This window comes from Marmota marmota, unplaced genomic scaffold (assembly GCF_001458135.2).
Source record: "Marmota marmota marmota unplaced genomic scaffold, marMar, whole genome shotgun sequence".
NCBI classification, from domain to species: Eukaryota; Metazoa; Chordata; class Mammalia; order Rodentia; family Sciuridae; genus Marmota; species Marmota marmota.
The window spans coordinates 12,259,811-12,281,276 of NW_026000229.1; the positions used below are offsets into that span (position 1 = coordinate 12,259,811).

The 21,466-nt window shown below is 48.5% G+C and overlaps 1 long non-coding RNA gene across 1 annotated transcript; it reads right to left on the reverse strand.

The window, feature by feature from the left end:
* Positions 1 to 1,511: 1,511 nt before the first annotated feature.
* On the reverse strand, positions 1,512 to 19,988 carry LOC125613347. The gene is made up of 6 exons (XR_007343886.1): positions 19,972 to 19,988; positions 5,721 to 5,774; positions 4,091 to 4,250; positions 3,438 to 3,512; positions 2,498 to 3,055; positions 1,512 to 2,019 (listed from the first exon to the last, which is right to left on the reverse strand). It is a non-coding gene; the product is annotated as an uncharacterized LOC125613347 (long non-coding RNA).
* Positions 19,989 to 21,466: the final 1,478 nt, after the last annotated feature.

A 21,466-nucleotide genomic window follows, 5' to 3' on the forward strand; every position in this document is an offset into this window, starting at 1 on the left:
AGTGGGCTCTCAATGGACCCCTGTCACAGAGGCCATGAGAAGCAAGGGACTCTGACAGTTTCAAGGTGAGATAGGCTGGTGGCCTCTACTAAAAGGAAGGAAACACACTAGGTATGTGAAATCAGTGGGCCTTGGTGACTGGTTAGATGTTTGAATGGAGGAGTTATTGAGGAGAATTCACTTCCTATAAAGCAACTGGGATTCAGAGAGATGAAGTATGGCCCACGGTGACCACAAGACTAAGGATCTCATTCTCTTGGTGCAACGTGTGGACTTGTGAGGTTTCTGGTCATTATCAAGGGGGAGGCAGGCTGAGGCCCGAGACGAGTGCCTGAGACGAGGGGCTTCCTCGTCCCCAGTCTCCTCTGAGGCAGCACCTCCTCTAGGAACTGCCTTCCAACCAGCCTCTCTGGCCTTTAAAAGAACCTAAATTCCAGCTTGCAAAGAGGGCGCCTCCCCACCCTGCCTCTGCAGCCACACGGGTCTGTAGCAGCTTGTTCCCAGACTCACCAGGCTCATTCCTATCTCTGAGTGTTCCATGTGCCCTTTCTTCTCTTAGCATCAGCCTCCCCAGCTCTCTCCTCTACCCAGAAAACTCCTATTGATCCTCCAAAACCCCTTCGGACATTGTGCCTCTTAGAAGCCTGGGCTCCCTTAGCTGTTATCCATAATGTCCGTCACACCGCAGGGTGCCATTTCTGTCCTTGTGTCTTTCTCCTTCGCTATCCTGAGCTTTGATCTCTCTCCTAGGAGTTTGGAGGACAGCCTGGAACCTGGTCTGTGCCTCCAAAGATCTGCTGAATGAGTGAGCGAGTGAGCTGGCGAATCCGCTTTCCCCTTATCTTTCAGTTTCAAGGGACATTTCATTGCTGAAGCCCTCTGGGTCCTTCAGAGGAAGCGGGCTCCCAGACTCGCTGCTTTCCCTCTATTGATTGTGGGATTTATGGCACTATTGTTTCCTTTTATTAGCCTGTAATGGCCTCTGTTAAAATGTGTTACATGGAAATAGGCTAATTATGGGCGTCCAATAAGTCACCCTTCCCCAGAGTGGCCAGCCCTCCCCGCACAGTGGCAGCTCTTTGCATAGGAGGCAGGAAGCAGGGACATCTTGTTACACAGACCAGCAGAGGACCCTGCAGGTGTCAAAGGCTTCACCTCATCGCTCCCAAGTGTCTCCTGCAGTCCGTTGTTAGAGTCTGTAAACAAGTCAAAATAACACCTGGCATTTTGCCAGGGGAATGTTAAAGTTCGTAAACAAGTCTGGATGGTGCCTGGCAAAATACCAGAGGGAGTGGTTGGAGAAGTAACAAAAGCAAGCCATTAAGTGTGGAGATTCCTTATTGGTTGACTGATGTATCTAGTTTATGCTAATTAGATAAGCTGTGTGGAATGTATAAATACTGCTCCTGTCCTGCAATAAACGGCTACCCACTCCTGCTGTATCAACGTTCACAAGTTGTTCGTCACCCCCTGATTATTTTGCTGCAGCCGGACTGCGGCAGTCCGTGAGATGCCACCCGTCCGAGAGAGGCTCTGACAGGCACCCATCCCAGGGAACTTGCCTCCTATTCCCCAGAGAGTCCCCAGGTTCTCGGGAAAATGGGGGCACGCTCACCTCTCCATCCCAGGAGAAATTCTGTAAGTGCGTTTGAGAGGCTCAGACTTCAGTGGGAGACCTGTCGCACCCACTTCTTTTGGGGGGAGATGGGTGCACCAGGCATTGAACCCAGGGGCATTTGTCCACTGAGCCACATCCCCAGCCCTTTTTTATATGTTATTTAGAGACAGGTTCTCACTAAATTGCTGAGGCTGGCTTTGAACTTGTGATCCTCCTTCCTCAGCCTCCCTGGCCTCTGGGATTGCCTGGCGCCCAGCTGCACCCACTTCTTCTTTCTGATGGGACACAGGAGCCCTTCAGTGACTGAGGGGTTCTGAAGAGACCCTGGGATCAGTGAAGACTGGACCCCAGCAGGGCCGTGTCTGCTCTTCCAGACGGCACAATTCGTTTTGAGTTCTTTGCTATAGAGCAAAGAGTGCGAAACTCATGAGAAGGAGTCCCCTCCACCCACAAGGACGCATGCAGTTGCTCTCTGGCATTGCTGACCCCGCCCCAATCTGCTTCCTCAAACTCACTCCTCAGGGCCCTTGGTTCCTCACCCTCTCCTCCCCCAACTTCTGAGGCTGCAGTTCTCAAAACGTTCATGGCACACCATGGAGTCGGACCCTGGGCTCCAAGAAGCTTCGGGAACTCTGTGTTAAACAGGCAGGTTGAGGCCCTGCAGGGCTTCTCAGAGCTCCCTACGTGTTATGTGCGTTATGACTCCTCCAGAAAAGTGTGACAGGTTGGTTATTGTTCCTGACTGACTTTTTACTGCCCTTCCCCCACGTTAGAAGCATATATCTCTGTCCTTTGTGATGTGACCTTGCAGGGCCTCTCGCTGGGGTAGGCTGTGTCTAAATCTAGTTCCCATTTGTGCTGGGTTGTCCTGGGACTCACCTTGGCAAATGGAAGGTAGGCAGAGGGGGGTGGCCAGCACAGGCACAGCAAGGGTCTTCTGGAGTTCCCGCAGCAGAGCACACCTCTAGCAGTTGCTGTCCTAGAATGCAACAGGAGGGGGAAACTGTACCCAACTCATAGCTGGAAGCAGATTCCTGGGCCAGAAATGAGAAAACAGCATGGAGAGTTTTATTTATCAATAACTGAATGTATGAGTTTCCCGTGGCTGCTATAACAAACCATCACAAACTGAGTGGCTTAACACAGCACCACTTGTTTTCTTACAGTTCAGGGCAGAGGCATAAAATTAGCTCCCCCGGGCTCAAGTTAAGCTGTTGGCAGGGCTGGGGCCTTCTGGCGTCTACAGAAAAGAGTCTGATGCCTTGCTTTCTGAGCTCCCAGGGGCCCCCTGTATTCCATCTTCAAAGCTCCTCACTCTAATCTGTCCTTCTGATACATCACCTGCTCCTTGATTTGCCCTTCTGCCTTCCTTTCAAAGTGGGCCCCCGAGTGATCCAGGATAATCTCTCCATCTCATGATGCTTCACTCAGTCACACCTGCAGAGCCATATAAAGTAACAGTTACAGGTTTCAGGCACTCAAACATGGATATATTCAAGGACCATGCTTCAAGCTACCCACTAACATGAAAAAGGATTAAAATACTAAATTATTTGGGGTTTATTTTGTTTTGTTTTTGGATTTTGTTTGTTTCACAGAGCATCTCAGAATACCCCCTTCCTCCTGTGGATAATCCTTTTGGAAGTCGGGCCCTACACCTGTTACTTGGCATTTCTATACTAGTTCTGTTGTTATTAGTAAACAGATACCCCATTGCCTGTGGCCGGATCCCACATTCCTCCAGAATCACTCCCATTTGCCAAACCTGTCAAGCAGAGAAAGCGTCTCCCTGCCAGGGTTGAGCTGATGATTGATTTACCTGTGATATCTCTGTTCCACACTGGACCAGCCTCAACTTCTTGATAAAAGGCCTTCCTTGCCTGCCGGCCTTTGCCTGAATGGGGAGAAGATAAGTCTTATGCACAGCTGGCTGCCGAGGTGGACAGGGAACACTCTTTGGCTGATGGAGGCAGGGCCTCCCTGAAACCCACCACCATGCTTCCCCTCCCCTCCCCTCCCCTCCCCTTCCTTGAGCTAAGCATGTGGCAGACACCGCCCCATACTGAGTTGCCCTGTCCTCCCTGGCTCTCTACAGGTCCCTGGGGCAGGCAGGCAGGACCAGTGTTGCATAAATAAGCAAGCCTGATTCACCACCCGAAAGCTACAAAGCTACGTGGCTGTGGGAATGCTCCCCGTTTTCTTGGGGTTTTGGTTTCCCCACACACTAACACACTGCTACCTTGGGAGCTCCGGGCCTGCCCCTAGCAGACCCTATACCCTTGAGTGTGTGACTCTCCATTTTCTCACCATTTTACTCAAGTAGCTCAGGCTTTTGGATCCCATGATACTGAATCAACATTTGATGATGAGGACATGGACACGCTTTTTGTGTCATCATTTCAATTTTGCATTTTAATGAGCTTTTCAAACCAAAATCCCCTTTGAAAACCAAAAGAAAAATTGGTAAATTACCCGGATTCCACAACAGACATATGCATGATTATTAGGCCTTTCCAGGGATCTCAAATCCCCTAGGCAAAGTGGATGTTGTAGAAATAAAATGTCACCAGTGAGTCCTCTGTCACCAGAGCATCCCAGTGTGCAAGCACCCAGAGAGCTCCCATCCTGAAACCTACAAAGCCCAAAGACACGCATGGAGATTTTCCTGGATGAAAGAAATGCAAATTTTGCAAGAGGAGGAAGACCAAAAAAGGGTTAAGCCCTGAAAGGTTAGTTTCCTCTACTCTGCCGGCTCTAGAATCTGGGATAATTCCTGCCATTAATATTTTAAGCAACTAATTTGACATTTTTCCATTTAATTAACTCGCATACATATGAGAACAGGGTTTTGAGAGTACCATGACATTTAAACAAAGTCATTTAAGTTTTCCCTTTCCTGGTGGCGTGCTTCTTTTTTTCTTTGCCTTTTTTCTTTTTGCTCCATTTCGGTTTCACATTCCTGACTCTGAAGCAGCCTTATTAGCTCTGAGAAATGACCAAATTTCTCAAAGCAAATGTCCCACAGCCCCAACCTAGGTGACTGTGGGTGGGCCCAGAGCTCTGGACTGTGGCTCTTTTCAACTTGAGCCTGCTCCTTTCCGTGCCTTTTCACAAATGGCGTTTCCATCAGCAGGCCCACGTCACTGTCACTGGCTAATGTTTTCCCCTTGCCACCCCAACCCGGGGTGGGAGTGGGGGAAGGGCGGCAGGAATGCAAAACATTTATCAAATGCAACCATTGCCACCGAAGAGCTGGGGTTTCGAGAGGGAAACAATAGCTCCGTGACAATTTTCTCTTCCAAATGACAAATAATTGCTGTCATATCATCAAATGATTAAGAAATAAAGGAAAATAGACAAATGGAGTGTATCCATTGAGGGATGGCTTGGGGTGGGGGCTGGGGAGAAGCTTGCTCAATGTTCCATAATTGAAAAATTGCACCCTAATTAAGCTCCCACCCCAGAGAATTCATGAGTTCTGTGTGCCATCCAATCCAAAGCCCGCCAAGTCGCAGAACTTGCAGCCATTAAAGTTTACTGCTGGTTTCAGAAGGGACTGTGCCGTCTCCAAATGCATTCGCAGAGTGAGGCTCCTCATTTTGCCCAACCCTCAGAAAAGACTCATTGCTTCCTACTTTTCATCTTCCATAATTAATCACAGATTATCTCTGCCTATCAACAGCTCCGGCTGCTCTGCCCAAATGAACCTAGGCACTCCCATCTCCAACTTATCCATGGTGGCCAGACCAGCCAGGCTCACACATGAAACGGGAGCTGTATGCCCAAGATGCAAAATGGCATCCGTGAGTCCCAGGCATGAGGAGGAGAACGGGTCCTGCATTTAAAACAAAATTCCATTGCAAACCACGCTCACAGGACCCTGGAGATTCCATGCCTTCAATTCTCCCACAGTCAGGATAGTCTTTGGGGATTTCTAATGAGGCTGTCAGACTGCAGGAAGAATAGCACCATAAAAGAGTTGGGTCTGTATTCTCTTCCAGTCCCAGGTCCATGACCTCATTAGCTATGCGATCTTGGGAAAGGGACTTGGTTTGTCGGAATCTAAGTTTTTCCTTTTGAAAAATGGAGATATAAGACCTACCTTTCAGGAATATGATGGTGTTACTGGGTGGAGGTTTCCTTGGTTCTTTTCTGCCTGAAAGAGAGAGTTAGAAAAGGCTTAAGGGGTCAGACATGGTGGGACTCAACCATAATCATAGGAACTCGAGGGCCTGAGAAGGAAGATTGCAAGTTCAAGGCCTGCCTGGACAATTTAGCAAGATACTGTCTCATAATAAAAATAAAAAAGGCATAGGGATATAACTTAGTGATAGAGCCCCCCTGGGTTCAATTCCCAGTACCAAAAAGAGAAAAGAAAAGAAAGAAAAGTATAAAGGATTAATTTAGTGAAATGGAAGTACATCCTGACATTAAGGGGACTGTCTCCAAGAGACGAAATGACCTGGGTTTCCAGGTCGGGGAACCTCTCTCCTCGTATAGTTGGGGCAGTTCTTGCAGCTTGGGGCAGTTACATGGCTTAGTGTGCCTGCTCAAATTTCACTGTTTTGAAAATTTTCCAGTATAGATCTTGTCCATTTTTTTCAGACTGACAGGGAGCTGTCTGACTGCAGGAAGACAGTTCCTGGGCAGAGTCTTGGCCTACTGGGTATGGCCCAAGGCAGTACTGGATTTCCTTCCCCACCTCCCTCACGTCTGTCTAAGCACACTTCTCTAACAATGGCCATCAGACGATGCCATATGGGAAGGGTCTCTGCTATGATTGCTGACCGTGCCTCTTGATTCTTGTATTTAAAGTGAGAATAATAACCATACCTTCCTCGCTGGGGTCGTAACGAGAATTGAATACAAAATGCATTTGTTGTGTGCAAGTGCGCTCTGCAAAGTTGATGCCCAGTAAATGTCTGAATTGAATTAAACTGAATCATACATAATTGGTTCATTCGTTCATTGAACCCATCAGTTAATGGTGGTTGAATGACTACTTTTTGTCAGAGACTTCATTTGGCAAAGGATTCAGAAAGGTGAACTAGAAGGACTTGACTCATGCCTGTGGGAGCTTAGATTCTAGGAGGAAACACAATGGAAAACACATGTGAATCTCAACATGAACATAAATATAGGCCAATAGTTGTGTTCACCACTAACTGAGGGAAGCACCTTCAGGGGAAAATTCCTGAATTTAAGAACTTTCAGAGTTGTCTTTCCTTTTGTTTCAACTAAGACTCTGGAAAAACTTATGGAGAACCAGCCAAGATCACAGAGCTACTCTGACTAGACTCATTCTTTTGGCAACCTACCTAGAGTAAACTTGGCCCATACAGTGGAGCTGAGCATGCCCAGAAGTGTTTGTGTCCACCATCTTTCCTTTTTGAACACAAGCTCTATGATCTCGAAACAAACATGCCCAGGATTGTGTCCACCATCTTTCTTTCTTGAACCATGACCTTAAACTGAGCATGCCCAGCCATCTTCCCACCACCTAATGTGCATTCCTATATTAATATGTGTAATCTCCCCAAATAAAATCCCATGCATAATGTGGCTTAGTGATTGAGCTCCCTGGGTTCAATTCCAGGTACAAAAAAAAAAAATGTCATGCTTCTTTTCTTCAGTGTGAACCCTGAAGTAACTCCAGTGCTCTCCTTACCCATAGCAGGTAATAACTGTTTCTCCACTCTTACCTCCTGGGTGTGCTTTTTGGCCTTACACTCACCAAGATGTGAAGCCATTCTGTTCTATTACATTTCCATTACATGACTGGGTGATGACCTAAGTAAAGACCTGGAGGTTAAGATGGAGACTAGCATGTGAGGACCAACAGGGAAAAGCATTCATAGGAGAAGCAGGATCAATCTTGACATATTCCAGAAATTGAGCATAGGCCATTAGTCAAGGTGGGTAATGCTGTCTGCTAGGGCACACAACCCCAAATCTCAGTGATTTAAGACAATAAATGTTTAGGTGTCTGGTGGATGGGTTTTACTTAGTGATCCAAAACCCAAGCTCTTTCTAATCAGCCACTCTGTCATCCCCTAGGACCCTCTGTGTGCAGCCAAGAGCAATGTGAGAAGGCTCTTGGGATATTTGGGGGTCAAGTCTGCAGATGACCTACGTCACTTCTACTCATAGTCCATTGGCTAGAACTCAAGTATGTGGTCCTGCCTTGCTACAGAGGGTCTGTGAAACAGAGTTTAGCTAATGCCAAAGAAGAAAATGAAACAAGTTAGAACATACAGCAATTTTTTTTTTCTGCCTCACAAGGCAAGTAGGGATAGGCAACATGGCCACAAAATGAGAAGTAGATGTCCAGCTTATGAAGGTCTTTGTCACCAGAGTAAGAATTATAGGTTTCATCCTCAGAGAATGAGAAGGCATACCATGGTACTCCTTGTATGGCAAGAATTTATTCTATGAGATCAGGAAGTCAGTCAAAAGCAATACATGATCTAATCTATGTCATCAAAGGACTCTCTGGCTTTTGTGAGAAGAATGTGTCCATAGGGGGCAGTAATGGAAGCAAGGAGACCAGTTGGGAGGGTTCTGCAATAGTCCAGGCTGGATGAGAAGTAGACAGCAGGTGTAGAGAAGGTGACAGGTGCAAGAGATTTCCGTCTGTGGTTGGGTTCCCTGGTTAACCAACTGGGATATCAAGCAAGGCCCCAAAGATTAGAGGAAACACAAAAGTACGTGGCAGAAGACCATGGGCAGAGTAGAATGATTCCAGAAAAGACCTCCTAGACCAAAACCCGAGGGTCTGTTTCCTTGCATGATTTTTGGCCCCCCTGGCCTGATACAAAGCAGACCCTCTCCAAGTCCTGCTTTCCTTGGATGAGAGACAGTAACATTCAGTTGGGCTGGCTCTCAGTGGTCCCAGTGCAGGTGGCTGGAGGGCCGTAGGGACGGGTGGGCAAAGTGCATTGAACATGCCACTCCCAGAGCACAATCTCTAAGTTGTCTACAAAATCCTCCTGACTGGGCTGGGAGTTGGGATTACTATGGTCCCTTTATATAGACAAAAAGATTCAGGGAGCTCCCATGATTGGCCCAGGGTTACCATGTTAGTAAGGAAGGTCTTCCCTTTGTTCTGGTGCAACACCGCGGAGCATTCCACTGGCAGGATACATCTGGGCTCACCTGAAGGCTGAAAGGTGAGTGAGGATGTGCCTGTGCTTCCTGCCAACATGCCAGTGGCCTCCCTGGACTAGACCTTCCCTACTTCCATGGATACCATGTCCCACTGAGCAATGCCTTTGGGCAGGTCACCAGCTTACAAACCTGGTTGACCTTCAGGATTACCTGGCAGCCTTTAAACCTAGATCATCCTGAGCTACCCCAGATGTACTGAAGCAGAATCTGTGTGGAAGTGAGGAGACCCAGCATCTGCACATTTTAAATCTCCCCACGCTTGGGAGTCTCTGCATTCAGTGAAATGATGCTCCGTTAGAAGGACTCTGATACTTGCCAGTATATATATAGGTGAGTTATGTGTCACTCGGGGAGGAATTGTAATGAATCAGTGACAGAATGTGGGAGTTGAGTCTTCTGACTTTCTTGTCTTCCCTCCCCCCCTCTTCGGACTGCTGATGCCCCACAAGAAGTTTGGGAAGACTGGGAATGTATCCCAGTGAGAGAACACTTGCCTAGTATGTGCAAGGCCACGGGTTCAATCCCTAGTTTTACACACACGCACATGCACACAAAAGGGGGTAATCCATTCATACTGACCACCTGGACATGTCAGCTGGGCAGGAGCTCAGATGTTATCTTTCTAACCCAGTTCCCCACTGCCCATTAGACCAGCTATGCCCAAGTTATGTGAGATGCTTGCTGTAGCAAGCGTGTCTGTCCTCACCCTGTGACTCCTGGAGCAGCATTTAGAAGATGTGACTTTGGAGTCTATTTTAAATAGTGTTTCTGGAGATTCTGATATCAGCCAGGTGTAGAATCACAGCAGCAGCTCTCTCTCCTTTTTGTAGCCAATAAATCCTCAGCCCAGAGAGCAGTGATTTGCCTAAGGTCCCCTAACCTAGTAGCCAAGTTTCCTGACAGTCTAGAGCTCTTTTCACTAACTCTAACTCCTCTCAAGGCTTAGCCGCACAGAGAGAGAGAGAGAGAGAGAGAGAGAGAGAGAGAGAGAGAGAGAGAGAGAGAGAGAGAGAGAGAGAGAGAGCAGGGGAGGCTGTGGTCAACCAACAGCCACAAGATGAACCATTATGTTCAAAGAGCTGGCTCAGCGAGGCGTCTGATTAGCTGACCGGAGCTCCCTCCCCTCCCCTGGTTATTGATGTCTCCTCTTCCTTCTCTTCCTGGTGCTGCCCCTTGCTCATCCTAATGTGATCAATTACTCACAGGAATAAATTATGCACACAGCCTTCAGCCTATTAGGTAATCTGTGCTGTGCTGGCTGAAGGAGCCAGCCGGCAAGACAGGCTGTCCGGAGCAGAGGCCAGCAGAAGCAATGGTGTGGGCATAGTGGGTGGAAAAGCCTCCACCCTCCAAGCCATGGTGGAAACTTCCTGGGCCCCCAGGGCTTGGACTTTCAGGTCAAACCTGCAAACAACTTGAGGAACAATTGCTGCTGTGCTCCAACTTCAGGACCTCAGATTGGCCACCTTCCTACTTCCCCAGCCTCTACATCCCCAACCCATCCAGGAGGCCTCTCCCTGATCCAATAGGAATCAGACCTTGATCTGCATACACAACACAAAGAGATCCCGTTAAAATGAAAGTTCTGATTCAGAAGGTCTGGGAGCCTGAGACTCTGCATTTTTGATAAGTTCCCAGGGGATTGAGCAATGTCTTTGGGAGGACAAGGGTCTAGAGATCAGCATAGGCCAGGTGAGTGGGCAACCAGCTTTGTTTCCTTGTAGGTCCTTTTCTGGTGCAGCTCTTTAAATGCCTTTCCTCTTGGAATCTGCTTAGGAAAATCCTGATGTCATTCGGGTTCTGGCTTGGGCAATGCCTGACCACCTACATCTTCCCTGACTCCTCTGCCCCACAGGTAGACTGGGGAAGATGGTATTTTCCCTGTGTCCTTTTCACATTCCATTATAACAATACCTTTCCTCCTTTGTAACAGTAATTTGTCCATATGTCCCTCTGTGGCCTGGAAGCTCTGGGCTCTACAAACTGCACTGATCCTTTCATCTAACACAGCCTTGGAGGCTTCTCTTATCCTCTAAGTACTACAGGGTCTGAGAACTTTTCAGAAATCTCTGAAAAAAAAAAATGACACACACACACACACACACACACACACACACACACACCAGAAAACCAAATCATTGGCTCCAAAACATGAAGGGAAAACTTTGTGATAGAATTGAATAAAATTTTAATAAAACGTCTACAAAACAAAATATTACATCAACCTCATTAATGGTTTCATGTAGTATTCATAAAAATTTCATTATGTTTGAAAACGACGGGCAGGTTAGATTTTCTCACTTTGCAAGAATTCCTGAGTACCCCTGATAATTGCAGAGAAATCAAAGCCAACCATCCATCAAATGAATTACTTGTAGCCAAAGAATTTCAAAAGCAAAGTTATAAAAATAATTCCTATAATTTTTCACAGGAAAAAAAAATAACTATATTCAATCTGTTTGATGTGCATGACGTGGAGCCTCCAAAGCAAGTGTGTCCGGATCTGAGTCTGAAAACAATCTTGATGTCTGGCCTAGGGGAAGCACGTGCTGGATTCCTCCTAAATGAAGGGGGTGAGTACATGACAATCCATAGGGATGCTGGAAAGTGTAAAGGTGGGAGGAAGGGAAGAAAAACAGGCCAGAGAAGCACATAGAAAATAAAACAAAGTTTTAAGGCAGCAACAAAGAAAGGCCTTGGAGCAAGCGATCCACCTCGGATCACTGACAGCAACGGGCGATATCGCCCCCTACTGGCTGGAGGAGTCGCGTGTCACCGCATAACTGGCCTTTATTGGTCTGTCATTGTTGCTGCTCCAACACCAAGAACGTCAAAGCTCCTTGGAATTGCCTCAAAGAGAGAAATCAGTGATCCCTGAGGATCAAGACCCTGCCTCTCCTCTAGGAACGGGGCTAGAGGGGAGCTTCAAAACGTCTCTGTGTCAGACATGCTGACACCGATCCAACCCCATCTTGAACCTATTTCTACCTTCCTCCTGAACCACTTCTTGGCTAACATGTTCCATATGTTTCTTTCTCCGATGGAAAATAGGCTTTACTTTTATTTCAAAGGACATTGTTGAAAAGTCTGAGGAACAGGACTTTGTTCTAAGACAAGCAATTTGGGGGGAGTTCTAAGGAAGTCATCAGAGATAAACAGAAAGATTTATATACAAGATGTTCACTGTGGCATTATTTATAACAGTGAAAAATTGGAACCAGCCTCAACAAAAATTGAGTAAATGCTCAACAAGGGATTGGTTAAATAAATTATGACCTACCCACACAATAGAAATTTATACAGTCATTAATGTTCATATTTTTGAAGATTCTTTTATAGAAATTGCCAAGCTTCACTGAGCCCTTCCCAGGCAGTATTGTCAGAGCTTTGCAAGTACTGACTCATTTCACTCTCACGATAACCTTATGAAGAAAGTGCTATTTGTATTTTCTGCATTTGATAGGGAAACTGAGACAGAGAAAAGCCAAGATCCCTTAGCTCAGTGTGTGTGTGTTGAACTGGCACCCAGAACTGCATTTCCATGCTTCACATGACCTTGCCTCTCTCTCTCACAGAAGTTCATTGAAACGCTGAGCCTTGGGTGTGGGGGGAGCTCCTTCTGGGGTTCAGTGCAAAGCTATGGTGAAGGAGGAGCAATCTGAGCATCACCCTAAGGGATGCTGAGGTCTTGGTCCATTGGTGCTCACAAAGAGTGTTTATAGAAGAGAAAAGAGCCCACGTGAAATCCCAGAGGGGGAGTTCAAAGAACACAGGGGAGGCAGGGTAGCTAGCACATCAGATGCATTATAATTGGCCACTGAAAACCAACAAATAAACCACAAGAAACTGGGGCGGAGGCCTTGCAGTGTGTGCCAAAGCAGAGACAGCAATAATTAAAACTATTAACATCACCAAGCCTGCCCAAGCACCAGCTAAGTGCTTTCCCCAGGCATCTCATTAAATCCTCCTTGTACTATCATTATTCCCATTTCACAGATGAGAAAACTAAGACTTGGCAAGATCAAGCAATTGGCCTGAGATCCCGATGGGGAGGTATCAGTAGCTGGCATTGCACCAGGTGGAACAGGGGCCAGAGGTCATGTGCTTGGCCGCTTCGCCACATCCTGTCTCCCGGGAGGTGGATTGCCTTACATGAGAATGGGACCTCAAGTTCACCACCAACCCCCTTCCCCCAGCAGCCCATGCCATTTTCTGTCCCACCAGCTACAGCTGGCCGCTTCTGCTGTTTGGGGATTTGTTATATATGAAAATGATTGCAGAGCTTCCTGGGTTTATGAGAATTCCTCAGAAACCCAACTTCAGCAGCATGTGAGATCCAGAAGGGGAAGACTCCTTCACATTTGGGGAAAACAACCCAACGGCTTTGGCTTCTCGGGCTGGTGCTGCACGAAGTCTGAGGGGAATTGAGAAGCAAAGGAACACACAGCCCCTGCCGTCCCCAGAAATCCTGGGCCCCCAGCCCCAGGCTGCAGTCTCAGGGCCCCTCTTTCCTAGAGCTATGCCTCTCACTGGGTCCCTGGGGCCTGAACCTGTCCCCCAGCAGGAAGCAGAAGGCCCAACCTGCCAGTGTCCCCCCTCTTTACTGTTCCCAAACACAAGTTCATGTCAGACCTTTTTTTTTTTTTTTTTGGTTTTACCAACCACAAAAGCAAGATGGGGGGAGAATTCTGAATTTGGCTTTCAATGCCTCTGCCTCCTGTCCTGAAGAGTCCGTGGAGGCGCCTGTGGATTCTAGCTCCTACTGTACAGGTCAAGGGCAGGTCACCCCCACGCCCTGGGACAGACTCTACCTGGCTCAGGCACAGGGTCTATATAGAACAGGTCACCTCTGGGGGCCAAATCCAGTGGCACCCTCCAACATACCACAGGAGCAGGCTAACATCGGCTTATCTTGACCTCAGGACAAGACCACCCTTGTCCTGGCCACAGGGCTGAGGGGAGCAGGGGACCCTGCCTGGAGGCAGCCAGTCTGCTTCCCGGGACCCTGGAGCCAGGACCAAGGTGCTCACCTCCTCCACAACAGGACATCTGGGGGCAGGGCAATAGCCTGGCAGCTGGGCACTTCTTACACACAGAGAGGGCTGTCAGGAAAATGGAGAGAAGAGGGGAGAAGAGAAGCCGTGTGCGAGGCGGGGGTGGGGAGGGTGGGAGCGGAGTCATGTGCCTAACTTCGCAGTTCCTGATTCTAGTTCCTCAGCGGTGGGGCTGCATTTTTCACCCTGTGAGATACTGGTGTGTCCTTCCCACGAGGGCTCTGTTTTGCTTGAGCACAAGTGCTGTTCCCTGTGGTCAGGTGGGCCCCAGGCAGTACAGCCCCAGTCAGACCTCTGGGCCTGAGGGGGGCCGCCCTGCAGAGGGGCTTCCCTGAAGACCGGGGCCCAGTCCTCTCTGGAGCAGGGAGTGTTGTGTCAGGAAAGAGGCCACCAGGTGCCTGGGGACATCGGTGTCTGTCATGATGAGCTTGACCTCAGACAAGTGCCTTCCAGGCCGGCATCCAGGACTTCTGCCACCTGCCTCTCCCTGGACCTCCCTCCATGGTCATCCAGATGCCAGAGCCTAATTAATTCTTCCCCTCATGCTTCTAATCCAAATGGCTCTCTGCTGCGAGTGAGAGAAAAAAATCCAATTTCCCTGACACAGCATTCAGGCCCCTGTGTACCTCCCCAGCCTCAGCACGCCCCACTGGAGATCTGGTGTCTTCGCTGGACAGAGCTGCCCTGGGCTTTCTCCTGGCTCCTTGGCTCCTACTGTTCCCTGGGCCTGGAATTCCCCTGGTTTCCTTCTCAGACTTGCTAACATCGGCTTATCTTGCAGGGAGGTGCCTAGTGCTGCTTCTGGTGCTCCTGGGGAAAACTCTAGACCTCCCAGGCTGAGAGAAGTGCTCCTCCTCTGGGCGTCCACACCTCTCCTGGACTCTCTCGCAGCCTGTCAAAACTCGGGGAAGACTAACAGCTTATTCTCAATCTCCCTGGTGCCACATACAGCGTGAGCTGGCCTTTGCCCACCCACCCACTCCACTTTCTGACTGTCTTCCCAACTAAGGGCATGATTTCCAAAGAGAATGCCCAGGTCACCTGTCCCTATTTAGACATGATGAAACTGAGGCTCAGAGAGGTTCATAGCAACCCAAAGTCACAGAGCTAGGAAGTGCCAGGGTCTGAATTAGAAGCTCAACCATCTGCCTCAAGCCCTCTGCTCTTGGGCTCCACTCACTAACAGGCTGGCTCAGCCTGCTCCATGTGACACCTGCCTGCTCCATGTGACACTGTGATGAGTTTATGGAAACGTGCGTGTTCCATTTATGGCCATCGACTTATCTAAGCCCCATGATACCTCCTGGTCTGCACCAGGAGACCTAGAAGTGGAATTTAGGCTCCCTCCGTGGTTCACTGATGCCCTTGTGTGCATAGAGACCTCCCTCAAAGGATTCCACCCTCCCTGCCCCTGGGTGGGCTGCTCTTTCTGCCCACCATTCCCGTAGGATTTTTTTTCATCACTCCTGCTCCCTCATTCACCCAGGAGTCCCCTTCTGTCTGAAGCTTCCAGAAACCTCTCTGGAATCATTGCTCCTTGCCTCCTTGCTTCGTGTCTTTTGAACCCGTGTGTTTCTCTGTGAGAGAAATGGCTACCACACTGGGCTTCCTACCTCCTCCCTTGCTCTTGACTCTCCCTGGTGGACAGTGAGCTCTATATTATTCAGCTCCTGGCCCAGAACTTGACTTATAATAGGTGCTTAATTAAGGTGTATTGGAAGGAGGATGGAAGGAAAGGTGACAATTGCAAAGCACTTCACACCGAGAAGGTCCAAAGCCTCATGTGGTCAGGAATGAGACCTAACAGCTTCTAACATAGGGCTCAGGACACAGTAAAGAATCAGCATTTTCTAACTAAGTTACACATACCAGGACTTTCTTCTGTACTTGTGCTGATATTTACAGAGCACTTCTGCATTCATGGGCATATTTAGTTTTCATGATAATCATGAGGCACCACAAATTTGTTTTAAAAACATGCATGGAAGAGCTTCTAGCATTGCTTGCTCATCCCGAGCTTTACCTGGCGATGGCCTACCCCACAGCGCACGTGTGCGTCTGAGGTCAGGGCCCTGCTGCCCAAACCTATCCACATGTGTGCTTTAACCCTGCATCACTGTCTCAGTGGCAGGCATCTTGCCCACTTGCAGGTCACACAGCACGGTTCCCTGATGTTTATGAATTCAGGGAGTCATTGGTCAAGAAATGATCACTTGCTCCAAGGTCAATGGCCCCAATTAGATACCTTGGCCATCATTCACCTGGTAATTCCGACTTGGATTCCCTCCCCTCTCCAACCTCCCTCCAAAGAGAAGGTCCCCTGCCTCCGGACTTCTCGGTGGCTCCTGGCTGCCCCTTTTGGCTGTCAGCAGCAGGCGTAGCTGAGCCCCGTATGTGTTTGGTCCTATGTCTTCACTAGGCCTCCTGGGTTCTGCTCAGGCTGTCATCCCCATTCCTCCCATCCCTGTGAACATGGCCACGCAGCCGACTCACCCAGGTAAGTAACACAGGGCTTCCGACCCTAAAAGTTTGCCCTTTGAAGACCCTCCAGAGAAATGGAGATAGGATCTCAGGAGGATTCGCCTGTGCAGGGTCCATCCCTGGGCTAGAGAAGTCAGGAGCCTGGGCTGAGGCCTAGAGGGGTGCCAATGAGAGCTCCTACAGATCAAGTCTCACCTTCCCCTGTCCCTACTGAGAGGAGAGGAGACAGCACCCACCGTCCCAAGTATCCAACCTCAGCCCAATTCAACTCCCTTTCCGTGGCTTCTCTTAAGAACTTGCTGCACTGAGTTCTCTTGGCCCAGACAGCAAAGGTGTAGCACGAGGCAGCTCAGGGGGGCCACACAGTGCCTGCAGCTCACCGACACGACACCACAGAGGGGGACCTCCGGTCAACCGGCTATTCCTTCGAAAGGGAAACTGCAGCAGCTGTGGGACAAGGGGACTGGGCAGTGACCGCTGAATTTGAGGCCTGGCTTTGCCACCAAATCATAGTGCTCCTTCGGCCAAAGGCCCCATATGTGTTCACTGAGGAAATGGCCCCTAGTATCCAGGTGCCTCCTTCAAAGGGAGGGCTAATGCTGCACCAACCATTGCTTCCTCTTTTCTTCCAGTTCCCACAAGAACCAGAAACCACAGTTCTGGGTTAGGGATGAAGCCCTGGATTATGGACTGAGATGCTTCCTCCTTTTTTTGTAAAAACAAAATAACAAAACCAACAATATTTCTATTTTGTGGGTTTTTTTTTCCTGTGCCAGCACCATTGCAGGTATATTAACGTACATAATCTCATGACCTTCCCAGCAGTGCCAGGGGGTAAAGGTTCTTTTTATTCCCATTTTAAAGGCAGAACGTGAGGCTTAGAAAAATTCGGTGTTTTGTACATAAGTGCACAGCTGGAAAGAGGTAGAAGCCAGGTTTGGAAAAGTAAGCAGCCTATCTCCAGAGCAAGAACACTCTAGAAGTCCACTCTTCTGTGGAATTTTTTTTTCCCTAAATTTAAAGTTAAGAGTCTGTATAGGCCACACTCTCTTACTATGATCTAAAATATTTTAAATAAAAAAGAATAAAGTGGTTGAAAATATTCTTGACCACTTGGAAATCAACAAACCTATGTCTAGATAACCTGTGAATCAAAGAAAACCATCGAAAAACACATGAAAAGGGGAACATTTTATTTTTAAAACCAATGGGTCCCTGAAAAAAAGTTCAACTCAGGGGAAAATGGATGGCTTACCACACCTTCATCAATAAAGAAGAAAGACTGAAAATAAAGAAGCTGAAAACACGCCATGAGACCCGAGGGAAACAGGCCAATGAGGAGAGAACAGATGAAACGGGACTTGATCGATTGCCAAAATTAATAACAGAAAATAAGAGGAAGGAAAACACAAATAAACAAACGGATCCTGGACCCAGAAGTAGCAAGAGAGGCCTGGTGATGCGGCGGGCTCCATTTTCATGGCGCAACTGACGGTGTTTTGCCAGGCACCTCCCGTCACTCTTGGGGGCTCGACCCCTGGATCCTCCGGGTCCTGCGCTGGTGGTCCTCCTGCCCCCGGCCGCGTGGCCTCTAAACTGCAGACCCAGGATATCTGCTGCAGACTCTGGCCATTCCGAGGCCCAGCCAAGACTCCTTGGCCTGGAGGCATTAGCATTTCCTCCCAGAAATAAAGCTCCTCCGTCTGGGCCTATTAAGCAAATGAGTCGGTTTTTGTCTTTTTCAGCAACGAAAACTGCTGTGGTTTTCTTTTCTCCCTGTTGCCAGGAGTCAAGAGGAAGTCTGTGGTTAGACATCTTCGGTGGAGACGTACACAAACACAGCAGCTATTAATGAACTTCTCGGATTCAGTGCTCCTGGCCCCAGCCAACGGGCTAATGAGACTGAAGGAATGGAGGACAGAGAGGCCACCCCGCCTCCGTCTGCCCCACCTTCCTGACCTGCGGCAGCATGCTCCCATCCTCTTGACCTCAGCCCACCTCTGTCTCCCGTTCTGACAGTGGGCTACAGTGGATTCACCCTCGCTTCAGTGCAATTTGCTTTCTCTCACCTCCAGAGACTGGGTGTAAAAGATCCCTGGGAATTCAGTGCCCCTCTTGGTATGGAGCTGTGATAGGAACTGCCAGCTGCCATTCACAGTCCATCCCAGCACCTCCTATTTCTCTATGGAAACCCCAGATTTGTTTAAGGTAGTAGTATACCCAGCAAAAATGTTTGCTTCTCTCTCCTCCTCGTACCTAGAGGATGAGCCTATAATTGCAGTGCTGGCTGACATTGCACAACTCAGAGAAGTTCAGCAGTCCTAATATAAATGCCAACTTATATCCTCCTTCCTTCTTTCTCCTACCTTGGACTTGAACAGAAAGCCTGAAGGGGCAGAATCCATCTTGTGTTTATAAGGTGGGATGTGCAAGGATGGAATGGGCACAGAAGAGTGGAACAGAGCCTCCAATGGCATTATTAAATCACTTGCTCCTGGTCCCCATTACCACCCTGGACTTAACGTCAAAGGGGGAAAAAAAAAAAAAGCTTCGTCTTGATCAGGACCCAGAGCTGTGCTCTGTTCCTTGCAGCTGAATGCATTCCCAACTGGAACAAGAACTGTGGCTTTCGTAGGTTTTCCAAATGTTTTCATCCCACCCTCTTATTGGATTCACACCAAACTCGTTCATGGTGAACCAGATTAATGACATTTCTCCCATGTTTAGATAAGGAAGCTAAGGTTCCATCATGGTCAGAGAATTAGTGCGAGAACTCCAAGACTCTTTGTTACCCAGTCCTTCACTTTTTCCCAAGAAAATCCTTCCTGCCTCCAAAGCTGCCCAGAACTGTCTTCTCCCTAACAGAGTCTTACACACAGAAAGCAGAAGTTCCTTGGGACCTGCAGCATATGAGCTGACTGCGGTCCCAGCTTCTAGTATCAAGAGTAGATACACTCTTTTATTTTAAAATCTGTCACTCCAAGTCAAAAGATCAGGGTTTAAGTCTTAGATCTCCCCCTTTTTTCTGTGATCTTGGGGAAACCTCCCAAAACCTGCCTATGTGTCTATAAAATGGGACTGGTAGCTTTTCTCCCCCGAGGCTATGATAAGCTCAGAGATACACGGTAATCTGTGATATATGATAATAAGCTTAGGATAACAATCTCTGTGTGCTCAGGATGTCAGGAGAACACTTTGTGCATGATAAAGCACTGGTGTCCTTATTATGGGGCTGTTATCATGATGACTTCCACGTCTCAAGACTGACTCCTCCCTGAGCTCAGCCCTCTTTGTGGTTGGTGTGTAAATTACTGACACGCTTCACACGCCTCTGACCACTCACCACCATCCGTCAACCTCACGAGGGCTGAGAACATCAAGCTCATGAGACTGTACCTTTCAGAAAGGATAATTTCAATGTGGCAATTCTTATTTGTTCATAATATCGAGTTATTTTATTTCCTAAGTTCCTCATTTTCTTAATGACTGAATTTAAGCTATTCATACCCTTGGCAAAATTATATATTGTGTGGGGCATTATGGATTGGGAGAGACTTAAAAATCATCGGGCCATGTTGTCCCTCCCCATTCAGGGCTGGCATTCCTGCTCCCACCCCCAACCCTGATGGACATCATCCTCTCCTTGCCCACCTTAGTTAAGATAGAGCTCACTGTTTCCTAGGCAGTGCCCTGCGCCTCCAACCGTTCTCTAGAATGTTCTTCCCCAAGCAGTCTCTCCTTGGCAGACACGAGGATGTGTTCTTGGCAAACCTCTACTGCTGTACACATTTGACTGTGTGGGTTGGTGACTGGCAGAGTTGGTGGGGGACCAGGGAGCCCACGTGAGGTGTTGCCAAACAGGAAGTGCCATCTGGGCTGCATGATGACAGCGAGGAGAACATCAATCAGCTGCTCCGGTGGCTCCAGCGACAGTTTTTTCCTTCATCACAGTAAAGAACAGGAGAGCAACAATTTTTCAGTTAATTCTGACATTCTGGGTGTTCTCAGGGGCTAGACCAGACTACGCCACAGCAATAGCACTGAAATCTCAGGGTTTAAAGTTGGTTTCTTGCTCTTCAAAGGTGCCATGGGGCCATGGGGGGTTGTGAGGTCCTTTCCCATTTTGCATGCCAGAAGGAGCACCGGGTCCCCAAAGCCACTACAGTAAAAACAGAGGAAGACACCTCTCTTGTCAGCCTCAGTCTCCATTTATTGAATGAGAAGCGTGGCTCTGTTGTTGCTGCAAAGGAACCTGGGAAGTGTAGGGAAGCGTGTGAAATATGTGGAGTGTGCCATCTCTCCCATGGTCCAACATTGTCCCACAGATATCAGGGTAGGCCACATAGAAACAGGAGCCGGCCAGGTGTGCTGGCGCATGCTTGTAATCCCAGCAGCTCGGGAGACTGAGAAAGGAGTATTGCAAGTTCAAAGCCAGCCTCAGCAACTTAGTGAGACCCTGTCTCTAAATAAAATACAAAATAAGGCTAAGGATGTGGTTCAGTGGTTGAGCCCCCCTGAGTTCAATCCCTGGTATCAAAAAAGAAACAAGAGCCACCTCTGAGAGAAGAGAAGCCCAGCAAGGCAACAGCAGTCCCCTTCAAGCATGCAAGATACCGGGGACTCCATGGATGAAGAAGGGTCTCTCCTGCTGTCACTCACTGCAAGTTGCTCTCATGCAGTCTGTGTTGGCATTGTCATGCGTAGTGGCCAGATTCTTCTGCCCACAGTGCCCGGGTGTTAACGCATTGAGGAGGAGGTTGTTCCCAGCCTCCCTCTGTCTCTCCTGTCACCACATTTACTATCACCACCACCAGAAATATGGTCCTTGTTTCCTCTACTTCCCCTCCCCCAGGTCTAAAGATGATGTCTGTCTTGATCATCTCACAGTTCCCAGGGGAATCGTGATGGACAGCATTGGGGACTGGAGGGAAGAGGCCTCGGGAATAAGGATTCTTGTTGAATTCTCCCTCCCTCTCTATTTCCCTCTCTCCCTCCCTCTTTCTCTCTCCCCACCCTGTTCTTCTCTCTCTTTCTCTCTCTCCCTCCCTGTCTACCCCCACCCTGTTCTCTCTCTCTCTCTCTCTCTCTCTCTCTCTTTCTCTCTCTCTCGGTACTGAGGATTAAAGTGCCTGGGGTACTTTACCAC